At 40.2% G+C, this 20,060-nt stretch overlaps 1 pseudogene; it reads left to right on the forward strand.

The window, feature by feature from the left end:
- LOC114887510 overlaps positions 1-16,311 on the forward strand; it is a 32,345-nt pseudogene extending 16,034 nt beyond the window's left edge.
- The last annotated feature ends 3,749 nt before the right edge of the window (positions 16,312-20,060 follow it).

Raw genomic sequence — 20,060 nt, forward strand, 5'->3', positions numbered from 1 at the left:
ACTCATTCTCAGCACTTAAAACCATACTTGGCATAAAATAAGTCTTCGGTAAATATTTGTCAAATGAAAGTATAAAGCAGAGAATTGAGGGTCAAAACTAGATCTGACTGACTTCAGAGATAAACCGAACTATCCTTGCAACCTTTTGAATTCCAGGCAGATATGGTCAGTGTAGGCCCTAGGGCAAAATATTACGCAAAGAACACAGCTCGTGGACACAGTGAAATAGAGATTCACCAGCAAGGAAGCTGCAGCCAGGCTAAACTATACTGAAAATTCAAAGAGAATAAGCCATTCCAGCAAAACCCAAACATTTATTTGTCTGACTTAGTTTTAAGCAATTTTTGTTTTGACCTTTGGAGATGAAAGATCTCCAAGGTGTGGTGTTGCCTCAAGGCCTCCTGCAGCCCAGGTCTTGTTTCTGGCTAGACTCCTCCAACACTCTGCTTTGCCAGGCCTATACTACTGAGTTTCACCCTGTCCAATCTGGAATCGGGCCACAGCCATGTTTGTGCCGAGGCTTTAGTGAAACACGGTTTATAAACGCTTGTTTCCTCTGAGTCACTGCACAGACTTGTCCCTTCAGTACAAACATTCTGTTTGGTTTTATAACTGGGGAAGGAGGAGGTGGGAGCCAAGGCTAACTGGATCATGTTTGAAAGGAAAGGGGAAGTGAGAAAATTTAAATAGATTTTTCTATATTGGTGAGAGTTACAAAGGAACGCTTATCTGGGTTTCAGAGGCATGCAGAGTTTCATCTTTATTTATTTATTTGCCTTACTAAGAAAAAAATGTTCACAGAGTAATTTTTTCCTCTTAAGACTTCATAAAAATGCTGGAAACATGGCAAAAGTTTTACAAAAACAATTTAAGAACAATTGACGCACACATAACCTTTTTTTTTTAAGTTTATATTAAATGCCCTTTACTATAGAAAAAGGAATTTTGCTTCTGATTTCCAGGCATTGTTGACTATATTATCCTTTAAATAACCACTTATTAGCTTTTATCATTATACATTTTCTGTGACTTATGCATTTCAGATCAAAAGAATTAATTCTTTATTTTCTGCCTTTTAAACAAGAAATTCTAACTCATAACTTAGTGCCAGGCTTCTCATCTGTAGAATTTGGCTTATAATAATAATACTTTCTCATAAATAACTCATAAAGTTATTATGAAACCCAGATATAATTAAATAATGAATATAAAAATATGATGCCTAATTTATTCATTTGGGGGAAATGTTTCCCACTATACCAAGCAATTCTCAGACACCAGCTGGGTGGCCTACAACTCAATTCTGACACTATCTACCAGGAGACAGTCCTTCAAGACTGTCCCCCCAGCCCCACTTCAGACACCAATAGCAAGTCCAGGTGGTTACCTGTGCTTCTGACTGACTGACTATAGATCGAAGGTTCCAATGACCCTCCTCCTTGAGTTTGATTAATTTAATAGAGCTGTTCATAAAACTCAGAAAATCATTTTACTTACTAGATAACCAGTTTATTATAAGAGTGTATAACTCAGGAACAGCCAGATGGAAGAGATGCACAGGGCAAGATATGTGGGAAGGGGCACATACTCTCCCTGAATATCCAGTGTTCACCAACCCAGAAGCTCTCCAAAACCCAACATTTTTAGGTTTTTTATGGGGGCTTCATTACATAGTCATGATTGAATAAATCATCAGCCACTGGCAATTGATTTAAACTTCAGCCCCTCTTCCCTTCCTGGAGGTCAGGGGAGTGGGACTAAAAGTTCCAACCCTCTAATCACACACTTGGCTCCCATGGTGGCCAGCCTCCACCCCTAGGTTACCTAGGTACTTTCCAAAAGTCACCTCATTAACTTAAAAAAATCTTAAAATTGTCTTACCTTTATCACTCTCGTCATTTAAGAAATTCCAATGGTTTTAGGATTTCTGTGCCAGAAACAGTGACAAAGACCAAATATGTGTTTCTTATTATAGATCACAATATTTTAGCCAGTTATGTGCCTGTGGGTTTTTCCAGAGAGCTGCACTATAGCTCCCACCACCACCCCCAGACGCCTCCACAAGGCAGGCTGGAAGTACCAGGAATTAACTTTCTCACCCCCACCAGTCTGCAAGCAATGAGTGATGCGAATGAGTGCATTAATATCCCCTGCTCCTTCACCTCCCGAGTGGGATAATCCCAAGGCATGTGCTGTATAATTTTCCTGGAGTTTTCTCATGGGAATAAGCTTCATTTGTCCACTCTGGTTGCTGGTGAAATAACACACCTCTTCTTCCCTGCCTTCCCTTTTCTATATCAATTCCTTTTTCCCCTGCTGGTGTTTCATGGGATATAGTATTTGCACTTGAATCCTGGTCTTAGGAATTACTTCCAGAGAAAAATCCACATGGAGATAGTTTTCTTTCTTACAAAGTTATGGTTATAATGCCCAGATGAGTCAGCTAGCTTTGTACAAAATAAAATCTCCATTTTATTACCACATCTTACTATCTTATTAATCTTGGTTATTGTTATTACCTTATAAGTATCTAAAAATATAGTAAGAAAATGTATATTTTTAAAAGTTTTTTAATACACACTGCCTCAATTAATTTTCACAAACAGCCCTAAGAGACAGAGAAAATGGAGACTGGAAGAGGTTAAATGACTTGCCAGGAGTTAAAGGGTCAGTAAGTAAGAGAATTGTATCTCCTACCTGATGTAGGAGGCCTTCAGGGAAGACTATGGCTAGGTGGGCAAGTGACCAGAGCTCCCTCCAGGCATATCAGTCAATGGGTCAATGTAGCACAGTGAATTCTAGAATATAAAACCTGGTTGAGATGGGATGTAGGAGAGTGGGGTAGGAAGCCACCTAAAATACTCTCTACCTTGGCCTGGATTATTTCAGGAATCTCCATGGAGATGAGCTGATATGTAGATTATAGTAAAAAAGAGAGGGGAAGGAAAGAGCTTTGTGAGGACAACAGAGGAATATATGCTGTGGTCCTGCTCTCAAGGAGCTGGCAATCCTGTTAGGGAGCCAAGCTATGTGCCCGCTAAAGAATCAAGAACAGTATCAAAGAACTCTATAATTGAAGGACAAAATATAAAACCCGATGGCAAGTGATAAAATGATTAGTTTGAGCTGGAGTAACTGAAGTTGGCTTCATGGAGAAGATAGCCTTTTAGATTGGGCAGTCTTGGAAGCAATAGCTACAAAGTACATGATAATTACACTAAATAGCCTTATTTGCAAGGCTTATTGACATGAAGATTTGTGGAAAAGTAATTGATTTTGCTCACTGATGCTTCCTACCGTCACTCCCACCCACAGCTTCCTAAGGTATGCAGAGTGTCATTTAATATGTACCCTGTCTTTCCACCATCTCTCCTGAGATCTGAAGAGAACCACAGTGGAATGTGGGCTCTAAGGCCATCTAGACTTGGCCTCAGACAACAGCCTTGGAGTGTGTTGTCGATTGCCAAGGTACAGGAAAAACTCTTAGGATGCACTCTGGAACAGCTCTTTGAGGAGGAAATGACAAGAATGCTATTGCCCTCATCGATCAGAAGACTTGGTACTTGGAATTTGCCAAGTGTCTCTTTGGGTTACTATGGAGACCCAGATCCCATCCACCTGAGTTCTCCTTAGCTTTCTCATATGAACACAATGTAGAGGAGCCTTTTCATTGTCATCTGAGCCATCCTGAGACCTGGTAGGCAGCATAGGGAAATGGAAACCCTAGGAGGAAGTGGAAATGCAGAAGCTCTAAAGTGCAGAGATCAGGAATCAAATTTCTGCTCAGCTGAGTGCCCTTAGGCAAATTACATAATGTCTGTAAAGTGAGAAAATTATTCACATCTGAAGTTAGTTAGGTGCATTAAGTGAAATAATTCAAGTAAATATTATTGAGCAGGTTTTACATTACAGATTTGAGATTAGACACTGAGGATACAAAGATTAATTAATTCACTTATTCATTCACTCATTCATTCATTCAGAAAATGTTGACTGAGCACCTACTATTAGCCTAATGAATAAAACAAAGCTCCAGCTTATGTTGTACTGAAGGACATAAGCAAAAACCACACTTAACCCAATATTTACGTATATGTTTACAGCACAATTAATCAGTGCTATAAAGAAAAACAGCAGAATAAGGGGGCAGAGACTGATGGGAAAGTAGTGGGAGAGTGAGCTCTAAATAGAGTAACTAAGGAAGACCTCTCTGAGAAGGCAACATTTAGCAGAAGTTGGAATGAAGTAAAGGAGAAAGCCAAGTGGCTGTCTGGTGGAAGAGCATTCCAGCAGAGTTGCGAGGAGTTGTAAAGCCCTGGGGTGGGGGTGTGCTTGGCATGTTCAAGGAAAAGCTAGACTGCCCTGTGGTTGAGGCAAAGTGAGCAAGGGTGAGTGTGGCAGGAAAAGGGCTCAGACAGGTGGGAAAGGGCCAGAGTGTGTTGGGCCTTGGAGGCACTGGAAAGAAGTTCTGAGTGTTGTGGGAAGGCACTAGAGGATTTTGACCAGGGGAGTAATGAGATATGGATTTATATTTTCAAAGGATCACTCTGACTGTTGCATGGGACTAGACTGGAGGAAGACAGATGAGAATGGAAGAAGGAAAAGTTAGGACAGGTTAGGAGAAGAATGATGACTAAGACTGGGAGGTAGTGATAGAGGTGTTGAGAAGTCACTGGATTTGAGATAAAATTTTGAAAATAAAACTAATAGAATTTTCTGATGCATCAGATGTGGGTATGAGAAGACTTCAGAAAAGTCAGAAAGAACTCCCAAGACTTTTGATCTGAGCAATTGGATGAATATTAGCATCATTCACTATGATTGGTAAGGAAAAGGTTTAAAGGGAAAGGAAGTCAGAAGTTCAGTTTTGTACAGGTTGGGTTTAAGACACCAAGCAGAGATGTCTAGTAGGTGTCTGGATATGTGAGTGTTCAGTGCTGAGGAGAGATCCAGGCTGATGACATAAATTTGGGAGCTATTGGGATACAGAGGGCATTTAAAGCCACGAGCTCATCCAAAAGTTAGTATAGATGGATAAGGGAAGAAATGTAAAAATCAAGCCCCATGGAATGTCACTGTTTAGAATTTGGGAGAAGAGAAGGAAGAGACAAAGGTAAATAAGTCTCACCCTCAAGGAGCTCACCAGTATATAAAGCACCATATCTGGGACATATCAGAGGATCGATATACATTGCTTTTTCTTTCTTTACCCTGGATAGAGTCACCGAACTTTAAGGAGAGGCAGCTAACCATGTGGATTAAAATGACACAACATCTATTTCTCATGGAGCATATCTGTGCTTTGGAGGAAGGAAGCTTGTGTACCCTGTTAAGAATCATGCTCCTTGTCACCCCGGTAATTGACAGCCATAGAACACTCTGCATGGCCATCTTACTGCAGCCTCTGTCCATTGCAGGGCAGGAGAACAAGATGAAGTGAGGGTGGGAAATAAATTGAAGGTGAAAATGTATGTTCACAGAAAACATTTCATTTTAATTTATGCTTCTTTATAATGAGCCACAAAAGTGTGTAGGAAAAAGGGGGACATATTTTATATTCTTCTTGTGTTTGCTCCATAAGGACACCGGTATTGGAAAATAAAAAGTGAAAGTGGAGGATAAAACAGAGCACTAGTTTTGGAGGCACAAAGACTAGATTTGGCAAGTCTCTTAAGGTCTCTAAACCTCACTTTCCTACTTTTTAAAATGGAGGTAAGAATAATAATATCTTTTGCAAAGAATTTATGAGGTTCAAGGCATGATGTGGTGGTTTTAAAATATGTCCAAAAATTCTTTAACACTCTTCCTTCAAAAGGTAGAATCTAATCCTCCTCCTCTTGAATGTGTGCCAGACTTAGTGAATCACTTCTAATAAATCACATACAATGGAAGTGATGTTATGTGAGTTCTGAGTCTAGATCATAAAAAAGGAAGGCTTCTACCTCTTTCTCTCTTATATTTCATGATCTGGGGGAAACCTGCCGCCATGTTATGAGGATACTCAAGAAGCCCTATGGAGAGACTCACATGGAGAAAACAGAGGCCTCACACCAATAGCCAACACCAACTTCAAGCATGGAAGGGGTTACTCCAGCCCCATTCAGCCACCATCCTGATTGCAACCTGAGAGACCATGAGCCAGAAATGATCAGTCAAGATGCCTCTGAGTTTCTGACTGACAGAAACTATGAGAAATAATCAATGTGTTCTAAGTCACTAGGTTTGGGGTAATTTGTTACACAACAATAGGTAACTAATTAATACATGATCACATTAGCCAAAATCTTGCTAAAGAATGAAAGGTGATATTTTTCAACAGTGGTTTAAATATATGGGTGGTTAAAGTGAAGTGGAGAGGAAAGAACACTGAACTAGGACTAAAACAACTTGGATTCTGGTCCCAGTGCAGCCATGAGGTAATTGTGACAAAGGCCTAACTTCACACTTTAGTCTCTAATGTCTTCATCTCTAATAAAAAGAGTACTTTCTGGGAAGCCTCTAGCTCTCTGATTTCTCATTCTCTGAAGGCTAATTTGACTCCTGGGTTTATGATGAGTTGTTTGCTGATCAGAACATCATGCGTACACATGAACACTTTCTGCCCCTGAGGCGTTTCTGGTAATTCCTTGTCATGCGGCCAACCAGTCTTATAATCCGTGGATGTATTGGCCAAAACCTACCCCTTCCAACCAGCTTACAGATATACTTGAAATTCCACAATTAAGAATTGACTCCTTGGCTTTGTCTCAGATTAAAATGTACATTCCAGCAAGATCCCTTGTATTAATTTCCTATTGCTACTATAACAATTTATCATAAACATAGAGACTTAAGGCTACACAACTTTATTACCTTATAGTTCTAGAGATCAAAAGTCCACAATCAGTCTAGAGGTCAAAAGCCCAAAATCAAGGCGTCAGCCAAGCTGTGTTTCTTGTGGAGGCTTCAGGGAGAATCCATTTCCTTGTGTTTTGCACATTCTAGAAGATCCCTGCATTCCTTGGCTCCTGGCTCCACGTTACTCCAACTTCTGCATCTGTCATCATATCTCCTTCTCTGACTCTGACCCACCTGCTTCCCCCTTCTAAGGACCCTTGTGATTACATGGGACACACCCCAATTGGAAAATCCAGGATAATCTCCTCATTTCAAGATCATTTATGTCACGTCTGTAAAGTTTCTTCTGCCATGTAAGATAACATATTCATAGGTTCTGAGAATTAGGATGTCAACATCTTTGGGGGCCATTATTCAGCTTACTGCTTTCAAATTCTTACTTTGAAGTTATTTATCTGTCACTCTCAATTATGCAAGCCCTAGCCAAGAACTTGAAATTAGTCAAAGGAAGCCTTTAAGACACCAAAATATATTCATAAAGTCCATACAATTTAATCATAAGAGAGCTCCCTCAGGCTGTCCCTCAATTAAGTTTGATGAATATAGATAAGGCATTTACTATGTATAATATTATTAGATGCTCTAAGCAATACCAAGAACTCTAAAAATTAGTTCTGGCCTTTTAAAAGACTTGCTATCTAAGAAGTATAAGACAAGTGCATAAATAACTGCAATACAAGGCAAAATGTGGTCACGCTATCTCATCTATACAATATTCAGTAGAAAAGAGAACATAAGGAACACTACTATCAGATGAAGATTTTAAGGAAAATGTCAGGGGGATTGAGGGGAAGGAAACAAAGATGACACTAAGTATCCATGCCTAGGTAACTAAATAAAATGAAGAAGTCACCATCAACTTGATTACGGGAGTCAGAATGGCCACAAGGGTGTGGGGGGCTGGTCTCAGGCATGCGATGGGCACGGTGGTTCAAGAACTATTCTAGAATATCTAGATCAGGATACCCATCAGGTATTTGGAAATAAGATATATGCATTTTGGAGCCAAAAAGAGAAGCTAGTATTGGAGATATAAATGAGAAATTCGTTTCTACAGAGATAGAAATTGACACTTTGGAAGTAGGTGAAATAAAAAATAAGAGAATTTAAGAGGACCAAAGAAAGAACTTCTAAAAGACAGGAAGAAAGAGAGGAACACGCAAAGGAAAGAGAAATAGTCAGAGAAACAGGGAAATCAGAACAATGAATACCATAACACACAATTGTAAAGCAATTATACTCCAATAAAGATGTTAAAAAAAAAAAAGAAAAGAAAGGGTCAGCACTAAAGGCAATTGTAAGATACCAATATGAAGGCAGAGTTGGAAGAGAAGCTCACTTTTAGAGACTATTTCCACCACTCAGAAGCAATAAACGAAATAAATGCAAGGGCATATGTAATAGTAAAATAATTAAGAAATTATGAATTTTGACAATGTCCTACCTGTGCTTTTAATAGAATGTATTTAATTATATGTTTATAAAATCTAATTTTTAATAATGGTTGTGTTTAACAACAGATAATTCCTAAAAATGTAAATGACTGGCAATTGCAAGACAGAAAGGGCCTGTTGCAGGCTGGCTTAAAAATTCACAAATTCATCCAATAATTCATTCATTCACACTGATTTCATCTCTGCACTTTGCTAGAGCCTGAGTTAGTCATTGAGAAGATAAATATAAATAAGAGACAACCTTTACACTTGAGAATATCAGGTTAATGGAGAAGACATACTTGCAAACAGACCCTAGAAATAAGTATAATGAATGCTGTAATAGAAATATGTACAGGTCTGACAAGACTACAGAAGAGGGAATAATCAGTCCTGCTGCACTAAAAAAAAAAGCCATACTCTTTAGCAGAAATTATAATCTACCTGGTAGTAAAACAGGATGAATAGGGCCTCTGGCTATGCAGTCAGGTGGACCTGGGTTCAGATACACTTCTGCTGTTTATCAGTATTCAGTGACTAAGTAATCTTCATCTGTAAAATGTGGCTAATAATACCTATCTCACAGGTTGTTGTGAAGACTGATGGAGATGATGTCTACAAAACATTTAGCAAGTACTCAATACCTAGCTTGCAATACATTACATCAGGTGTTCTTATTTTAGTGGTTCCCCCACTGTGTTCAAATGAAAATGAAGTGCTTGTAGTTTTCTGAGTACAACGTTCTTCTTCAGGGTCTGTGCCTTTGTCTGGTGAATTCCTGCTCATTCTTTAAAATTTAAGGCAGGGCTTCCCTGGTGGCGCAGTGGTTGAGAGTCCGTCTGCCGATGCAGAGCACATGGGTTCGTGCCCCGGTCCGGGAAGATCCCACATGCCGCGGAGCAGCTGGGCCTGTGAGCCATGGCCGCTGAGCCTGCGCGTCCTGAGCCGGAGCCTGTGCTCCGCAACGGGAGAGGCCACAGCAGTGAGAGGCCTGTGTACCGCAAAAAAAAAAAAAAAAAATTTAAGGCAAACATCTTGCCTCCTCTGTCAAGTTAGTCATTCTCTCCTTGTGTCACCACCACTTAAATACTTCATTGTGGCACCAATCATGGGATAACTTTGAACTGAGGATCCCTTGAGGGCAGGGACCATGTTTTATTCCTCTTGGTCTCCCTAGTCCCTGACACAAAGTAGACACAAGATAAATGATCAATTAGTGAGCATATTAAATAGGAAAAGATAAAAATTTAAGTGAAGGAAAGATGTAAGATTCTAGAGACTTTAAGTTTTTTAAAAGTTCTTGCCATTTGATCAGTAATTCTAACTCAAGGAGCTAATTAGGAAATAATCCTAATTAGAGAAAATGTACAAATATTAAAAGGTTTTTTCAGTGTTATTTACAAAGTCACAAACCATAAGAAAGAAGGTAAACATCTAATAATGGAGACATGATTTACATTGAAAATATTTATAACTACTTGACAAAATATTATGCAATCATTAAATATGATGGGTAGAAAAACTATACAATGACAAGGGAACATGCCAATGATATAAACATATGTGGAAAAAGAAGAATGCAAAATTAAAAGTATTATCTAAATGCACACAAACACACATGCATGTGCACGTATACACACAAAAAAAGGTTTGAAGAGAAATACACCAAACTGCCCAACGAAGCTAGTGATTTATTTCCTTTACTGGAGAAGAGACCATCTCAAAATTCATCTTCTACATTTCTATAAATAATGTATTATTTTTACAAAATTTTAAAAATCATAATGTACTATTCAACATGGGCCCCTGAATTTCCCTAGGAATGTTCAGCAACCTGCGGGCAGGATCAGAGGAACCTGATGGTTGGGCTTGCTCAGAAGTGAAGCAATTGGGGGATCCTAATTAAAGTATGGTGGGGCTTCTCTGGTGGCGTAGTGGTTAAGAATCCGCCTGCCAATGCAGGGGACACGGGTTCAAGCCCTGGTCCGGGAGGATCCCACATGCCGCGGAGCAACAAAGCTCATGCGTCACAACTGCTGACCAGGCACTCTGGAGCCCATGAGCCACAACTACTGAAGCCCGTGCACCTAGAGCCCGTGCTCTGCAAAAAGAGAGGCCACCACAATGAGGAGCCTGCACATTGCAACAAGGAGTAGTCCCCGCTCACCGCAACTAGAGAAAAGTCCATGCACAGCAATGAAGACTCAACACAACCAAAAATAAATAAATGAAATAAAAATATAAAGTATTGTGGGCTTGGCTCACAACAAGGTCCAGGCTGGGTATGGAAGCACATTAAAAACCAGAAAAGGGTCATGGTCTGAGAAAATGTGGTCAGAGAGGAGACTTTTAAAGCTTTATATCTTGGAAATAGAGTCATTCTGAAAGCCAAGCTGAAAAAAATGGATAGCTTTGTTTGGTCTTACTTTAAGACACTATTTTAATAAGTTAATTCATAGAAGCAGTCAGTTGAAGGAGAAATAGTAAACCAGGATGGATGGTCAAAATTGCTGGATACTGGTTCTCCAGCAATGAGAAATAGGAGCTGACTCTACAGAGGTAGCAAGCACAAAGACCCAAAGGGGCAAATGATATACACTCATGAAAGATATCATTGCATTACATTGCAGTATGAATTATAGTATAGCAACTTGTACTTGAAACAATGATTCATATATTACAAACATGAACCTAGTATCTTCCTTTAAAAACTGTCAAAATCAATGGGAAAATGTAAGTGAAAACACTTTGTAGTATGTAAAGTGCTACACAATTGGTCAATTATTATTTTTTAATATCCTTAGTGTATGAAGATAGTGATACACATAATGCATTTTAAAATGTAGCTATCCAAGACAATTTTTAATTGGCACTTAAAAGTATAATCTTCATTTATCTGGAAATTTTATTTATGTAGAATGCCTTATTTGCTAATACTGCTGAATAAAAAAGACATTATTGTCCCAAAGGGATGATGTTTCATAACTTAGAACAAATGAGTTATTCTGATTCTTTCCAGAGCAAATTTTGAGAGAGAGAGAGTGAACGTAATAGCTCGAGGCATCTGGGAGAAGGGATGCCACAGATGTGGAAAGAAGGAGCAGAAAGAGGCAGTGGGGTTGTCTAAAATAAACTTTCCTTACTCCTCACTTTTGCTAAGTGTTGGCCAGTGAATGGCTGCCAGGCTGCAAGCCAAATTCCAAAAGGACAAGTAAATAAACAGTTAATGCTAGTTTTTCTGCAAATTTGCACATGCCACTCACACAAGCACTAAATTAAACTTTCCCCAACTGAAATCAGGCTGCAGGCAAGTAAGAATTGTTATTTATTCCTTCCTCATTAGGTATCCTTACTGTGACTTTGGCTTTGGGGAACGTTTTGGTTATCAAGCAAGCAAATAGTTAATTTGAGCCCTTTTTCTTAAGTCAGATCCCTTCCTGACTACAGCAGCTATACTTGCTGTCCTTGAGGAGAAGCTACAGACAGTAGTGTGGTCAGATTTATACTTGTAGAAAAAAACAAGTGCACGTTCTCTGAAATGTCTTAACTTTGACCAGTTTAAACTGGATTTTATTGCTGCTTGATTTCCAGAGGGCCATGTGCCTCACTGCCCAGGGGAATAGATAGTGTTCAGAATGAATATTGAAGTACCGAGTCATTATTTGCTCTGGGGGAGTGCCAGAGCTGCCTGCTGCCTGGGTTTTAGGGGAGCAGAATAAAGCGTTCCTATTTTAAAGACCCAGAATAAAAGTATTCTCCGTAATCCTTTCCAGCAAGAACAAAACGAAGCCACTGCAAACAGTGATGAATCAAAATAATATGTATGATGAGAAAGAGCATTTTTCTTTTTTTTTTTTTGGTATGTGGGCCTCTCACTGTTGTGGCCTCTCCCATTTGCGGAGCACAGGCTCCGGACGTGCAGGCTCAACGGCCATGGCTCACGGGCCCAGCCACTCCGCGGCATGTGGGATCTTCCCGGACCGGGGGAACGTACCCGTGTCTCCTGCATCAGCAGGCGGACTCTCAACCACTGCGCCACCAGGGAAACCCAAGAGCATCTTTTTATTGTTACCAAAATGTTGGCGATGGGGCCTAGGACCAGTCATTCTAAGTGGAGCCCTCACCTCCCTGCCTAAGACTTGTATGCAGATTAAGTTAGTAAAAAATGAATGTCAAGGGCAGTTTGAAAAGGGGACAGGGAGTACATTATCAGCCTTCCCAACAACCTCCAGCCTCCTGTCTGAGTAGCTTGAGCAGAAGGGTAACTGTAGACGTGTAAAGCACATGCTTATTTTAAATCTCACAGCATCTGAGCTGGCACCCTCTGAATGATTAATTTATCAAAGGCAGAGGCAGCTAGGCATCTGATCGGAAGAATGGGCTAAGGCTTCCCCAGGCACTTTTCCGAAGGCTGGCAGTTATAAAGGTCATCCTGCTATTGGGGGAAGTAATTTCACGGGCTGGTGGTGATTCTGCCTTGGGTGATGATAGACAAAGTTGCAGCCAGTCATGATATTGGGGATCCCCCACTATGTAGTGATGAAGGAGAGTAATTCTGTTGAATTCTGATTACTTTGGAGGAGTAATGCAAAGAAAACTAATTTTCCCCATGGAGGTAAAGTGTGTACCATTTGAGGTAAATGGCCCTCACCTGAATTGGATCCCAGGCTCCTATTAGGAAAAAATATCCTGTTTTCCTTTCAGAAGGTAGCATTTCACTTAATTATAAAAGTGTATCATAAAACATTTTTTTAAAAATAAGGCCCCCTTACCTAACCCCCTGCCCTTGAAGACTACAACATGAAGTTATGGGTCCCTGTTTGGATGGGACCAGATTGGAATGTTGGGTCAGAGTGCAACATTCACGATGTATAAAAGATGGGCTTCTGATTTGAGTGAAAGCCAACACTGGAAGTGTCTGTAACCATAGTAACCAAATCAGAAGCACGTATTAACGTTAAGCAAAAACAACTGGCAGTTTGCCTAGGCATCACTTAGAAGCATTAACTTCCTAAGGTGAGCGTTGCAAATAAAAAGTCTATAGAATGATGGTTCTGCAACAGGCACCTGGTTCAGCAGCACTCATTTGTTCTCCCTGAGAAAACCACTTCACGGACCTGCCACAGTGCTGGGGGCTGCAACAGGGGCTGCAGACATAGAAGCATCACGTGACAGCAGGGAGCAGAACCCATTCCTGGACTGATTTCTGAGATTCTGTGCCTCTTCCTTATTGAGTGTATTGCAATTATGGATTTATATCTCCCTAATATTGCCTTTATTGTAATCCAGATGCACAAGTCCACCGAAATGTTGTAATTCCCACTGTAAGTAATATCAGGGTAGGCTCAGACCCTTGTAAGGACAAGGCATTGCCTTCCCATGGAATGTATAGGGTTTCAGGGACCCTACGATGGAATTTTACAGGTCCCCAATCAGATCAGGACTGTCAGCAAGATGTGAGGAACAGAATACAAGATTTTAGCTTCAGAAGACCTGAGTTCAAGTCTAAGTTCACTCATTTACTTCCTGCATAACTTTGGGCAGCCTGTTTCAAGCTCAGTTACTCTATCTCTCAAATGGGGATAGCTTCCACCTTAATGAGTTCACAGGATTAAATGAGATACTATAGCACAGGGTACTTGTCTTGCCCCATTAGAAATAAGCACTTTTTTCTGTGCCCTCATAGCCCATTTTATTACATTTATATCTCTTAAAAGGCACCCTGCAGCTTGGTTCTTAATACTTTTACATGTCTAACTCATTAAATTATGAGCTCTTTGAAGGTAGAAATAGTACCTTATATTGATTTCTTATATCCCTAATCCTGAACCTAGTTTATTTATATGAATTAGCACATTTATATAATTTGTATTATAAGGAGTTCAATAAGTACACATTTAACTGAATTTAATTCAATTAAGTTGAGTTGAATTGAACTTGCTATCTTATTTGCTCCTCAACTACCACTTCCAACTGGGAGTATCTTCACTGAGCAGTAGGCAGTGCTGAGCAGCTTGGGCAAGGGGGAATCTGGAATGGATTCAATCAGAGTTTGGGGTGGGGTTGAAGCAGCAAACCATAGCACTGTAGGAGCTGTGTCTGCCATGACTTTCTGTACAGGCTGAGGGAGTAGAGTCAAATCTAAACATTGGAGCCATGCTTATGGTGCCGTTACTATTTTTCTTACCTAGCTGAGATGACCCTTTCAATAGTTTCACTTTTCCTAATTTGTTTCTCAACTTCTAGATCCAGGATGTTTTCTCTAAGAAAAACTGTATCTATTGGATAAGAGGTGAAAGATTGGAAATGACTTTGGGGATGATAAGTAAATTTGTATCATCCTCTTAATACTTATTTTTATATTATGAATTTTTTAGAGAAGATATATGCTCTCTATCTTTCACTAGTGAATCACTGAGATTTTATATTGGAAAGAGTATTTATAAACTTCAAAAGACTTTACTGAGTTAAGATGCTATTACAAGAATAAAAGTGTAGTATGGGTTCAGTTGCCTCTGTTCCATCACTTTTAACTTAGAGAATTTGTAAACTTGGATTCAGGTCCTGGAGCCAGCTCCTGTGTGCAGCTGTCAGGAATGTCATAGCTGAGTCCGGGTGTTCTGTGGGGCCATCCTCCCATCCCCAGGATCTCCTCTCCATTGCCTGGGCCACCCATTAATTGGATCTTTGCCTGCCTTATACCAATTATGCTCTCAAGCATAGGACAAATCTAAACCAAGTTCCTTTTGGTGTTTTTAGAGGTTAGATATTCTTGACTTTGCAATCATGTGGTACTTCATTATCTTGTATGAGCATTGCTTTTGTGGCCAGCATCACTTCAGGAAGTGCAGAGCACCCTGGCTAAAAGTAAGTCCTGGAGTGTTTCCAGTTCTTCTAAAAGGGAAGTTGATGCTGTAGTAGTATCTGGCATTCCAAACTTTGCAATGCAAGAAATTCTATCTTTCAAAAACAGGGGTCATAATAACAGCAAACACTTCTATAGTACTTTCTATGTGCCAAGAACCATTCTAATTATTTCTGTCATACCTATTTAGTTAATTCATACTAGGACCCTGTGAGGTAGGTTATTTTTAGTAACCCAATACTATACATAATGAGTCTGGGGTACAGAGAAATAAATGCCTTGCGCAAGGTTATATAGCTATGCAGTAGTAGTGGCAGCATCCGAACCCAGATAGGAAGGTTACAGACTCTTACTTACAAGGCTATTCATTGAAAGGGGGTGTAGAAAAGCAAAAGACACAAATTCCAAAATCTCATTATAGCAAGTAATTTCCACTATTTCCCCTCATTAATACTCTTTCTGCCTCCGGACTTCTCTGGGGCCAGCAACTGGCCAGCCAGGGGCCTGGGACCCCGGGCTCAGCCAACTGCCATGGGCTCTGGGGTCAAACCAGCAGTTTGCAGGTGGCGGCACCTGAGGAGTCGCAGGAGGATGCGGCCAGGGCGCCCGTGGAGCCGCAGCTGATGCACGGAGCCAGCATCCGTAAGTGGTTCAACTTGCGCATGGGATTCGGCTTCCTGCCCATGACAGCCCGCGCGGGATGTCTTTGTGCACCCAAGTAAGCTGCACATGGAGGGCTTCCGGAGCCTGAAGGATGGTGAAGCCGTGGAGTTCACCTTTAAGAAGTCCGCCAAAGGCCTGAATCTCTCCGAGTCACCGGCCCTGGTGGGGTGTCCTTTATTGGCAGCGAGAGGCGGCCCAAAGGGAAGAACATGCAGAAACGCAGATCAAAGGGAGACAGGTGCTACAACCGTGGAGGTCTAGACCATCATGCCAAGGAATCCAAACAGCCACCCAGCCCAAGAAGTGCCACTTCTGCCAGAGCATCAACCATATCATAGCCTCATGTCCACTGAAGGCCCAGCAAGCTCCCAGCTCACAGAGAAGGCCAGCCTGCTTCGGGAAGAGGAAGAAGAGATTCACAGCCCTGCCATGCTCCCAGAGGCCCAGAATTGAGCCACAGTGGGTGGGTGCTATCCTTCTGTGATCAGAAAGTTTTGAGGAACAGACATCAATTGGCAGAGTGGAGAAAGTGGGGACAGGGTGGGTAGGGGCAGCTGGCACTGCCATATAACTCAGGCCAGGGTCCACAGCATCACCCCCTCTTCCCTCTATCCAAATACACCTGAGGGCTTTGGGGGGTAACCCTCCCTACATGCTTTATCTGAGTCTCCAACCCCAGAATCTCCACCTTTTGAAAGTGGCCTGGATAGGGAAGTTGTTTTACTCTTAAAGAAAGATAGGGAATAATATTTCCTATGCTAGAGTGAAAAGATTAAGCATGAGACCAGATTGATGGACCCAACCCACAAGCCACTACCTTCTGTGGGAGGAAATATCTCAGGGGTAAGGCAGGGTTTTCCTCATCTTGTCTCCTCATAACCCCCTCCTGGGATACAGTGCTGAGAACTGTCCCAAGCAGTGGGTTGTGATGTTAGGCAAAAGGGGTGGTTGAGGGAGCAGCTGCAGACCTGCTGCTTCTAAGCTCAATCCCACTCCATTCTGTGCCAATACAATTTTATTTATTGGCTCCCTTGGATGACTGTACCTTGGGTCCCACTTTCTCCAGGATGCCAGCTGCACTAGCTGTGTGCGAATGATGTATCTTGTGCATTTTAACTTTTTTTTTCATAATATAAATATTCTGGTTTTGTATTTCTGTGTATTTTAATCTAAGGCCCTCATTCCTGCACTGTGTTCTCATTCCTGCACTGTGTTCTCAGGTACGTGAGCAATCTCAGGGATAAGTCAGCAGCAGCTCCAGGTCTGCACAGCTGGAATACTTTTTGTTGCTGTATCACCAGAGGGAACAACTATTTGGAGCGTATAACCTATTGAACTACCTCATTTTTGCCAATTAGAGCTGGATTTTCTTCCATCGTGTCCTCTTTAAACCCCTCCATCTTCAGTGTTTCTTGGGAGACTAGGCTTTAACTTGGTTGCCCCATGACTGGTCTCCTTCTATTGAAAGACTGGAAATTGGTCTGAACAGGAAAATGTGGTGCAGAGAGGTTAGGAGAGGCTGGGCCAGGTAAAAGGTGCAGAGAGGGGAAACCAAGATTAGGTAAAAGTCAACTGTATGTGTGATAAAGGATTCCTGTTCCAGACCTCTAGTCCCAGGGCACAGGTCTCTCTGTATATACCAGATCCATCCTTCACTGGATTGGGCTAGGCCTACCATGCATAACAGGGTGTATTGTGGCCCATGCCCATACCATGCAAAGTTTTGTCACCTAAGTGTTTTCTCCTAACATCTTTCTGGTGATGATCAGTAATCAAATGGCAAAAGGAAAAAAATTATTCCCCTCTCCCTTTCTTCTTTACTCCTTACCATGTTTGTTTACTGAATCTGAATTTTTACTAGGAATTGAACTCATAGTGGAATATGAGCATAAATAATGTTCACAAACGATTCACAGCCTATACAGGACAATAGACATATAAGTAGTAGGTAATGTATTAGAGTAGAAATACAATATAAAGGAAATTGTTCTTTGCAGAAGCACTGAAGAAGAATGGTTAATTCTGCCTGGAGTTCCAGGAAGACAGAAAGACAAAGAGAAGAAACAAGGATTTGGGAAAAGTTCAGAAGTAGATATGGATTAACTCCCAATAATTGAATGTCCTTTCAATTTAATAGGTGTTTACACAGAATCTATTATGAAACTAGCATCATGTTAGTGGCGAAATGAATATGAAGGATAATATGACAAGGTCCCTACCTCAATAAGTGTACAATCTTACTAAGGGGATAAAAGCTGTAAAGTCGTCCCTCAGTATCTGCAGGATTGGTTCCAGGACTCCCTTCGAATACCAAAATCCACAGATGCTCAAGCCCCTTTTATAAAATGGCATAGTACAATCAGCACTTTATATCTGTGATTTTTGACCCACGGTTGGTTGAATCCAGGGATGTGGAACTCACAGATAGGGAAAACAGATTATATACATAAAATTATCAGAAGTCTATGATAAAGTGCCAAATGCATCATATAAACAAGAAATGCAATAGATGAGAGAAGGGAGCTCTAAGTATGGAGTTAGGCAGTCACAAAGAATTTCATGGAAATAGGACCTCACTGTGTGTGTTCTCTGTACTAACCTTACTATGACTCCATCTTATTTACCTATCTTAATTTTCCCTTCACTGAAACTTTTCCTTTTTGTTTTCCATTTTGTTACATTTATTTTTATAAACCAATTTACATCTTTTTTTTTCTTTTATAAAAGTGTAAGGAAGGAAAAGAGAGAGAGGGAAGGAGAGAAGAAGAAAGGGAAGAAGCAAAGGAAAAGTGTCTCCATTGGCCTTTGAACCTTATGATGCTCTGAGCCACGCAATCCAATAGCATATTGTTATGTAAACACTATAGTAAACAAAGTGGATAAGAACCTAAGCTTAAGAGCTTGACTTCAGGGGTTCAACTCTCAGCTCTGCCACTTATAGGTGTGTCACCTTTGACAAGTTATTTGTGTCTTGAAAAAGTCTTGAAGAGAGAAGTTGGAAACGATTTTCTATATTTAGATTTTGAAAGTTTTTGTGTATTTTGCTTTTCTGTGCCCCTTATTTCATAAACCACATATTGAGGACCCAGTTTCCTCATCTATAAAATGGAAATAGTAATAGTACTTTCCTTAATAGGTATATTGAGAGGATTAAGTGAGTTAATTACATTAACAAGCTTAGAGCAGCCTCTACACAAAATTATTATTCATTAGTCATTTGACAGTTGTTTCCTGAATATTCACTATATTCCAAGAACTGAGCTACATCTTGGGAATATGTAAATAAACAATTTACAAACCCTATACTCAAGGATTTCACAATCTATTGGGAGGAACACTAAACAAATAATTTTAATATAGCTTGATATTTGCTAAATTAGCTGCATGCACAAGCATATCTTCATATTTTACTTTTACTAATATAGCATAAAATGCATTAACTTTTTACCAGTTGAAACTGAGCTTGCGGTCAACTGAAACTTCCGGATTTTGTTGTATGAAGTATTGCTTATTCAAGTCTTTTCCTTCCTATACTATGCAATCAAAAATTTTATATACATAATTGTTTTCTGTATTACGTTTTATCTGCTTTAAGCCTATTTTTTTGACTTGTTAGGAATGCTTTAAATCTAAGTGTCATCCCTGCCCTAAGTCTTCCTCCCAGATTTGTGTTATCTGTAGATTTGATGAGCATGCCTTCCACATCTTCACTAGGTTTCTGGAAGAGGGCAGACATGGACACAGCCCGTTGGCACCATGAAATAATTCCCTTCATGTTAGTACCTAGTTATTAATCATCTTTTTTATATACAACTAACTGAAATTTTAGCTACTGTGTTATCATTCAGGTTATGTTTTTCCCCAACCCACTCCCTTCCTAGCTCCTAAATTGTGAGCTCCTCCAGGTTAGGAACACAAAACTCTGTGTCCATAGGGCCTAGTATAATTCCTGACATATAACAGATGATCAATAAATAGTTATTGAATAAATGAATGAAACCATTTATTCTATTTGGTTTGGGTTCAAGTTTTTTCCAGGATATTCCTTTGCTAAATTGCAATGACTATTCCAGGCCAAGTATGTGATCACCCTTTGAAATCTATTAAGTTATGGGTTATTAATAATAATAATTTTAGACATTAACTTAAGAAAGATAGTGTAATGTTCATGGATAACAAAGAGAAAATAGAGCTTAACTTCT

Source organism: Monodon monoceros, unplaced genomic scaffold (genome assembly GCF_005190385.1).
Source record: "Monodon monoceros isolate NGI ecotype Baffin Bay Population unplaced genomic scaffold, NGI_Narwhal_1 Super_Scaffold_7, whole genome shotgun sequence".
Taxonomy (NCBI): domain Eukaryota; kingdom Metazoa; phylum Chordata; class Mammalia; order Artiodactyla; family Monodontidae; genus Monodon; species Monodon monoceros.